This window comes from Poeciliopsis prolifica, unplaced genomic scaffold (assembly GCF_027474105.1).
Source record: "Poeciliopsis prolifica strain line A6 unplaced genomic scaffold, Auburn_PproV2 SCAFFOLD006, whole genome shotgun sequence".
Taxonomy (NCBI): Eukaryota; Metazoa; Chordata; class Actinopteri; order Cyprinodontiformes; family Poeciliidae; genus Poeciliopsis; species Poeciliopsis prolifica.
The window spans coordinates 18,704,520-18,713,897 of NW_026562381.1; the positions used below are offsets into that span (position 1 = coordinate 18,704,520).

The window sequence follows — 9,378 nt, forward strand, 5'->3', positions numbered from 1 at the left end:
GTTTATTGGAACAGATCAATAACTGATTAATGCAACAGATTTAAAAGCAGGCAGATAAACAGATAAAAACACTGTGACGTCACACTGTACAGGAGTAAATGGGGCACAAAAACAACAACTACAAAATAAAAACTTGAATTGAACACTGAACTTGTTTTTGTCAGCCATTATTTATTATTTATTTTATTTTACTTCCTGTGATGACATCACTACAGAGTCATGTGACAAACAGGATGTATATACACCTGTTCACCTGCAGCAGACTGGGGAACCAATCAGAGATCAATAAACACCAGCTAAGCTTTTACTGTGAAACACCCACAGGAAGTCACATGATGATGTCATAGCTCAGTCAGTGACTGACCAGTCAGAGACACTATTGATGTTGCATCGTCAGCAATGGTCCAATCAGACTCAAACGGACACAGGAGACGCAGGTGACCAATCAGGAGGCGGAGAACTGAGTGGTGATCAGTAACCAGGTAACCAGGTGATCATGTAACCAGGTAACCAGGTGATCATGTTACCAGGTAACCAGGTGATCATGTTACCAGGTAACCAGGTGATCAGGTGAGTCAGGAGGAATGCTGGCTGAGTCGTGGTCGGAGGCGGAGCTTATCTGGCGCTCCACGGCCCGCTGAGCCTTACAGGCAGCCATTTTGGCCTGGATGTCCATCTTCCTCTCGAAATACTCGACCAGCGCCGGTTCTGTCAACAGTGAGGCCAGCACTTGCTCAAAGGTGATTGACCAATCAGCTCCAGCGCGCTTCCCCGCCTCTCCTCGCCGCTGACCAGCACCGTGTCGTCGGCGATGTCCTCGCACTGCAGCGAGCCGGAGCTCACCACCGAGAACGACGACACGACGCGTCGTCCTTCGTCTCCTCGGGGTGGTCGGCTCCAGCTGGGCGTCGGCCAGAGCCCGGCACACCTGGGCGTCGGCCGAGGTTCCTCGCCGGGCCCCTCCTCCCGGGCCGGGCGGGAGGCGGGGCCTCGGCCCTCTTGCGCCGTTGCCGAACTTCTTGCCGACCTCTCCGATGCGCAGCAGGAGGCTGGCCACGGTGGCGATGGCGTGGTACAGCTGCTGCTCGCTCGGCTCCTCGCTGAACATGTTGTACAGCGTCTTACACAGCTCAATAAACTGCTCCTGTCACAGGTACACAGGTAAACACACCTGGACGGCCTCACCTGGGAGCTCAGCAGCACCGGACTCACCTGGTTCATCCTGGGCAAATCCTTGATGGTTTCCCTCTTGGGCTCCTTCTCTTCTGCCCACATCTCAGGTAGTACCTGTAGTTCCTTCACCTCTGACACCAACAAGTCAACTCAGGTGAGATGCAGGTTTGACACCATCAGCGCTCAGCAGGAGGCGGCCATTACCTTTCTTCTCCTCACCATCTTCTCCTCCATCTTGGTTCTTCACCTGTTCAGGAGAAAACATCATCATCATCATCATCATCATCATCAAACATGGTTCAAGAACCAGAACCAACCTGATGTCACTTCCTGCTGCCGCACAGAATCCAGATCAGACAGGAAGGAAGATTCTGGAAGAGACATGAGGAGAGGAAGAGGAGGAAGAGGAGGAAGAAGAAGAGTCGGTGTTGGTCAGAGCTCAGTGGCAGCAGGAAGTCCAGCAGGTGAAGGATATGTACCTCTACATCTGTGTGTGTGTGGTGTGTGTGTAGGTGTGTGTGTGTGTGTGTAGTGTGTGTGTTGTGTGTGTGTGTGTGTGATGTGTGTGTAGGTGTGTGTGTAGATGTGTGTGTGTGTGTGTGTAGGTGTGTGTAGATGTGTGTGTGTGTGTCTATGTGTGTGTGTGTGTGTGTGTGTGTGTGTGTGTGTGTGTAGATGTGTGTGTGTAGTGTGAGTGTGAGTGTGTGTGTGTGTAGATGTGTGTGTGTGTGTAGGTGTGTGTGTGTGTGTGTAGGTGTGTGTAGATGTGTGTGTGTGTGTGTGTAGATGTGTGTGTAGGTGTGTGTGTAGATGTGTGTGTGTGTGTGTGTGTGTAGATGTGTGTGTGTGTGTGTAGGTGTGTGTAGATGTGTGTGTGTGTGTCTATGTGTGTGTGTGTGTGTGTGTGTGTGTGTGTGTGTAGATGTGTGTGTGTATGTGTGTGAGTGTGAGTGTGTGTGTGTGTGTGTGTATGTGTGTGTGTGTGTGTAGGTGTGTGTGTGTGTGGTGGTGTGTGTGTAGATGTGTGTGTGTGTGTGTGTGTGTGTGTGTAGGTGTGTGTAGATGTGTGTGTGTGTGTGTGTGTGTAGATGTGTGTGTGTGTGTGTAGGTTGTAGAGATGTGTGTGTGTCTATGTGTGTGTGTGTGTGTGTGTGTGTGTGTGTAGAGTGTGTGTGTATGTGTGTGAGTGTGTGTGTGTGTGTGTGTGTGTAGATGTGTGTGTGAGTGTGTGTGTAGTGTGTGTGTGTGTGTGTGTGAGATGTGTGTGTGTGTGTGTGTGTAGATGTGTGTGTGTACCTTGATGTTTGTCCTCAGTGAAGAAGTGTGTGGCCTCCAGAGCAGACTCCGCCTCCTCAGCACACAGAGCTGGAACAGACAGACAGGTGTCAACACCTGAGGGGTCAGCCTGCACTTTGACCTCTGGGTAGCAGCTACAATCACCGCTTACAGTTTAGCAGTAGCTGCTAAGCTAGCAGGGTAGCGAGCATGCTACATAGTGGAGCAGTAACTGTGGTCAATGTGACGGATAAAAAACTTTCTGTTGGTGAACATTCATCTAATGTTCCCTAACGTTCCCTAATGTTCCCTAACGTTTCCCTAACGTTCCCTAATGTTCCCTAACGTTCCCTAACATTCCTAATGTTCCCTAACGTTCCCTAACATTCCCTAATGTTCCCTAACGTTCCCTAACATTCCCTAATGTTCCCTAACGTTCCCTAACGTTCCCTAACATTCCCTAACGTTCCCTAACGTTTCCTAATGTTCCCTAATGTTCCCTAACGTTCCCTAATGTTCCCTAACGTTCCCTAACGTTCCCTAACATTCCCTAATGTTCCCTAACGTTCCCTAATGTTCCCTCTGCACTGCAATCAGAATGAAAACCCAGGTGAATGTTAATTGTTGACCCTGGTCCACAGAAGTTGCAGTCAAGGGTCAGAGGTCAAATTAAGGGAAATGCTCCATTTTTATCTAAATTTTGATTGTTCTGGTCTGAGCATGCTCAGTGTGAGATCACCAACAGAACACCTGGGACGTCAGGTGGACCTCTGGTTCCGGTCGGCGGCATTGGGTCGGATCAGAACCTGATATCAGGTGAGCTGATACTGGTGGGAGGTGGAGCTTGTAGAGCAGCTTCAGCTTCTCCGTCATGTCGCCGTGGAACATCCCACCTGCAGAACCACAAACCCAGTGAGACCGGGGCTGACAGAACCGACCGGGGCTGACAGAACCGAACGGGGCTGACAGAACCGACCGGGTCAGACAGAACCGACCGGGGCAGACAGAACCGAACGGGGCTGACAGAACCGACCGGGGCAGACAGAACCGACCGGGGCAGACAGAACCGACCGGGTCAGACAGAACCGAACGGGGCTGACAGAACCGACCGGGGCAGACAGAACCGACCCGGACGGAGCCGACTCACTGAGGCCGGTGCTGAACTCTTTGAAGTTGACCAGCCCGTCCTGGTTCTGGTCCAGCAGCCTGAAGAGGCGGGCCGACAGCGCGGGGGTGTGGCTTCCGCAGACCCAGGGGGACAGCGCCGAGAAGAGCTGGGCGAACTGGACCGGTCGATCCGGACTGCTCCAGGTAGGGCAGGCTGGGATCGTGGCGCTCCGCCGCCGAGTGCTGGAGCCCCAGTAGCAGCTGGTCATGTGCTTGGACTAGGACAGACAGCAGGGTCAGACCGAGAGGACCGAGAGGACAGAATCTCAGGCGACCTCTGACCTTAAAGAGACAGTACAGCTCCTCCAGCTCCTCGATGTGAAGGCCAGCTCCGTCATCATCGCCCTCACCTGCAGAGAAACACATGTGAGAGACCGACCTCGTCTCTGTGACGTGAAGTGTCCACACACACCCACCACGCTCCTCTTCGCCGTGTCTTCCAGCGACTGGATGACCTTTAACCTCTGCTTAAAACGCATCTGCTCGATGACGTCAGACCGCAGGCTGCCGAACTTCTGCAAGACAAGACGTTTGATCCACCTGAGACCTTCCAGTCTGACCAGGTGACCACCAGGCAGGAAGTGACATCACTCTGACCTCATAGGACGCCCTGATGAGGTCGAAGACGTCGATCTCCTGCGGAGGGTCGTCTCCGCTCGTCAGCAGGGCATGGAGGTGGGGAGTGGGCGGAGCCACCGTCTGCTTGTTCACAACGTTGTCCAGGTACCTGCAGGACAGGTGAGTTTATTACTGGACCGGTCCGGACCGGACCGTATTGGGCCCGACGGTCCCACCTGCCCAGGATGGTCATGGCTTCGCCCTCATCGCTGCAGACCAGCAGGGCGTCCATGTTGTCATGAAGGACGGCCAGCGCCACTGCAGACGGACGAGGTCGAAGGTCAAGGGTTTGTCTGACCGGTACGCGGCGAGCAGTCGGCGCCACGCGGCTCCGTACCTGGAAGATGACCTTGATGCCTTCGTAGAAGAAGCAGTCGACCAGCAGGACGGCGCTGTCGAACGGCATGACGGACAGGAAGAGGGTGAGGAACCAGGACAGGCTGATGGTGGTGATGACGCCCAGCGCCTGCATGTGGTCGTAGAGGGGCGGCAGGAAGGCCCGGGTCAGCTCCTCGAACACGCCCTGGTCCACCAGCGCGCCTGAGGGGACAGAGCGTCAGGTGGCGCCACCTGGAGGACGCCGACAGCAACTACGCCCAGTGGGCAGGTACAAGTCACCGAACCATCGAACACCGTCCATGGTTCTGTTCTAGATTGGGATTCAGAATCTCAACCCCCGGCCCGGTTCCCACGGCCTACGGCCCGGGTCACTGACCTACGACCCGGGTGTTGTAGTAGTCGGGCAGCATGCGCTCGCACAGCGCCACCAGCAGCCAGAAGGCCTCCTCCTCGGTTCCGTACAGCAGCAGGACGGATGTAACGATGTTCATGGCCTGCAGGAGGCGACAAAGTTTCCAGTAAAGTATCAACATTAGAGCTCAAATTTCTGTTCATCCTCAGCGACAGCATCAATATTGTCTATAGACTCAAACAAGCATCTACACATTATTTACAAACACGATGCTCAAACTCCAGGGTCAAACTCCAGTCCTCAGGGGTCACTGGCTGCCCTGCGACCTTCAGATGAGCCATTAAGGCTCTGAGGATCTGAGCTTCACACTGGAGGAAACGAAGCCGATTCATTCCAGCGTTTTGAACCTGAGGCTCATAAAACCTGCAGGTCCCGGGTTCTGGCCGGGTTCTGATCGGGTTCTGGTCGGGTTCTGGCCGAGTACCTGGCAGTAGCCGATGTTGGGGTTGCGTGGGCGTAGGCGGTCAGGACGCGGCGCAGCGCGGCGATGCCCGTCTCGTTCTGGAAGGCTCTGTGCTCGGGCATCGAGCGATGGAGGTCGCGCTCGATCTCCTCGGCGGCCAATGAGCAGAGGCCCGTGGCCTGCTCCACCAGGTCGCCATAGTAACCAGGGTGAGCGGCCATCTCGTTCTGAGCGCCTGCAGAGACGGGAGGAGACGGGTAAACGGAGACAGGGACAGGAAGCGGGGACAGGAAGCGGAACGGGGACGGACCGGAGAACAGCAGCCACAGCTCCCCCCTCAGGCGCTCCGGGATCCCGTTCAGAACCAGCTCTCGGGTTCTGGAGGTTCTGTACATGCAGACGCCCCGCCGAACTCGGAGAAGTGAATGTTCCACGCCTCCTCCTTCATCCGCTCCTTCATCTGCGGGACGGAGGACGGGTCAGCGTCTCCCGGCGCCCCGCCTCGCACCGGGAATCGTACTCACAGCTTTCGGGCCGAGGTCCTCCGGGCCGTCCTGCTGGTACAGCCGCAGCAGGCCCTGCTGAGCGGTGGGCAGGCCGCCGTGGTAATGGCGCCCCTGGTGGGCGGAGTCGGCTCCTGCGGGTTGGAGGACGCCGGTGGAGCCCTGGGAACAGACAGACGTGAGACAGAACCAGAACCACAAGGTTCTGACAGCCAAGCCTGGCGTACCGGGGGAGCCAATCAGAGACAGCGGATTGGTGTCGCTCCACGAGCCGTCCGGCGTCCGCTGCAGGAAGTCTGAGATCCGCTGAACCAGGAAGTCCCTGTCTTTGAGGTTGGCGAACAGGAAGTTCATCTTGTTCTTGGTGCTGATGGAGACGGGAGACGGCAAGACGCTGCTGCTGTCCGCCTTCTCCACGATGGTCACCTGAGGAGCAGAGGATCATGGGTAAATTACAGGACAATCGTCTCCAAAAGCTGCAGACCAAGAACACGTGGGACCAGCAGCTTCCACATGAAGGTTTGCTTTTTACCTAAAAGATTTTAGCCCTTTTCAAAATGGCCGCCGTACTTGTCTGGAACAAAATTAGCACTAGCTATTTGGGAATAGCTAGTGCTATGTTCACTAACCGCTAATTAGAGTCTTGGCTATTAAACTGCTAAACACGTAAAATCATTAGCTGAAGCTATTGCTAACGCTCATCTTCTCCTTCCTGTTGACTGACAGCAGAGTCCTCACTTCTGGAACTGCAAGGGCTGATGGGAAATCTGGAAACGCCAGACTGAGGGTGTAGCGAAACATCAGAACATCTCATGACGGTTCCGTCCACTGCAGTCGCAGCAAGAATCGGCCCGGTTCTGCTGCTTTCCAGTTCCGGTTCTGCTGCTTTCCGGGCTCACCTCTCTGAGCGGGATGATGAGCTGGCACAGCTCCTCCTCTCTGCTGCAGAAGCAGATGTAGTTGTTGGAGATGAACAGCTGGCCCACCACGTGCATCTTGGCGAACGGCGTCCACAGCGTGCAGTCCGTGTGTCCGTCCAGCCGCTCGTCCCGCGTCAGCCGGAACATGGACCGGTACCGCTCGTTCTTGGCCCGGGCGTCGAAGTCCCTGCAGACAGAACGCGGCCGATGCGGTCAGAGCGTTTGGGCACAGAGAAAACGCTCAGAGTGAGACCTCTTCAGGGCAGAGACGTTCTTCAGCGTCTTGCAGGCCTTGGGCAGCGAGCGGTCGGCGGCGAACGCCTCGTTGTCCAGCAGCTGGCGCATGGCGATGTTGGCGAGCTGCTCCATCAGCTTGAAGGCATCGTTGACGTTCAGGAACATGGAGAAGAAATGCTCGGCGTTCCGGGTGCTCACGCGGACGCTCTCCGGGAACACCAGCGTGGCGTTCTTCTCCAGCTGGGTCACCTCGGTCCACGGCACCACCAGCGTCACTGAGCGGATCGGACAGCGGCGACACGTCAGCCATCGCTGCGGACAAGTTAACGCCGGCGTGCGATTGGCTGACGGTACCTTCCTTCCCCAGCAGGAAGGAGTAGAAGCACAGGTGGTTGATGGACAGGTAGAGCCAGCCCTGGCGCGGGACACGCCCCTTCCAGTAGCTGCAGGAGTGATAGTTGACCAGCTTCTCCTCCTCCGGCATCCCAAACAGCTTCCGCATCTTCAGCTCCGCCTCCAGGAACTTCCCGCTGTTCTCTTCCTGCTCCTCGCTCCGCTTCAGCCGCTTCTCCTCCGCGATGATGCCCTGCAGGAAGTGACATCACTAAGCAGACAGGAACACATCCCAGCGAACCAAACCGGCGGAGACGTACCGAGATCTTCCCTTTGACGAAGGTGATGACGTCTTCATCGTTGTCGAAGATGAAGATGGTCTGCAGCAGGTTGGATTCCAGGAAATCCCAGTGCTCCGTGATTTCCTTCCTGGAGGAACCTGAAGACGAGAAGGAAGCAGAACTCGGAAAACACATCCAGAACATTCCCAGTCCCCCCAGTCCCCCCAGTCCTCCCAGTCCACCCAGTCCTCCCAGTCCACCCAGTCCTCCCAGTCCACCCAGTCCACCCAGTCCTCCCAGTCCACCCAGTCCTCCCAGTCCTCCCAGTCCCCCCAGTCCCCCCAGTCCTCCCAGTCCTCCTGCTCACCACAGGCGATGTTCCAGTAGATCTGGGAGTCGGCGGTCTGCAGCAGGATCCTGTAGGGAGCCACCCTGGCGCTGGAGTCCAGAACCACGTCCAGCGTCCCCACCAGGAGGCCTGCAGAGACACCAGGAGACGCCTTCAGGACCTCCCCGCTGCAGCGCCCTCTAGCGCAGATTAGACGGTACTACAACAACTTCTACCTTACGCTGAAGACATCCAACTCTACATATCGACCCATGACCCCATGACCTCCACCCCTCGGTGCCCCAGTCAACATAGGGCACTAGAACGGTCCATAAGGAACCGAGTGTTCTTGGTTCTGGTTCTAGGGACTGGCGGACACTGGCAGGTTCCTGTAGTGACCTTTGACCTCACAGGGTGAAACATAAACCACCTGTTGGGTTACCAGGAACTCAACCAAGTCAGCTGAGCCCTCGTGACGTCAGCGCCCGTCCGGAACCGGGTTTCTGGTTCTGCATCTAACGATCCGGAACCGCGCCTGGTGTTGCCATGGAGATCCACCAGGCTAACCGAACCGACCCGGTTCTGCTTAGCATTACCTGGTGGTTCTGCCAGAACGGTGTCCATCAGTGGAACCGGACCGGACCGAGCAGCCCTCAGACAGAACCGAACAGAACCGGACCTACCGGACAGCCCCCCTCCGCGGCCGTGCCCCCTCCTCCTCTGCAGGATGAAGAACGGGTTGGCCCGCTCCGAGACCCACAGAGCCCCGGCCAGCAGAACCTCCTCCGGTTCGATCCACATGGCGGCCCGCTGCGCTGACCCAAAGACCCGGAACCAGGTTCTGTCAGGTCCTGGCTCTGTTGTTTTCAGCGAGTCTGATGACTCTGCATCACTTCCGGGTGTGACACGTCAGGCCACGCCTTCTACGTGCTGTACGACATGACGTCAACATGTTTCTAACGGGAAACACGAGCGCAATATGGCGGACGATGCAATATTTTTCATATTTAATATTTCTTGTTCATGATCAGGAATTCGCTGCATCGATCCGCAAAATGAGTTTGTAAGAGAAGAAGTTTTAACCTGACCAGTAAAAATAAATCAATTAGACAAATCATGGGATTCAAGTTACAGAAATTATCATGAAATTCTTTTACTGGACAAACTGAGGGAAAAAAGTTTCACAGAAAAAAAAATCTTGACAGCTGGAAAAAAAGAAAAGTTTATGCAGAAACAAGTAGGCGGTTCTGAAGAAACCCTGGTGTCCAATTAGGAACCGTTTCAATCAACATGCTAACATGCTAACACTGGCCAGTAACCAATAACATGATTGATTACTCAACATTTAGACACACATTTTAGATGGTAGTTGTTAAATGTAACATCTCA

General features: G+C 55.3%; 1 pseudogene; it reads right to left on the reverse strand.

Moving 5' to 3' along the window:
• Window positions 1–165: 165 nt before the first annotated feature.
• On the reverse strand, window positions 166–8,895 carry LOC129360703 (TBC1 domain family member 9B-like; annotated as a pseudogene).
• Window positions 8,896–9,378: the final 483 nt, after the last annotated feature.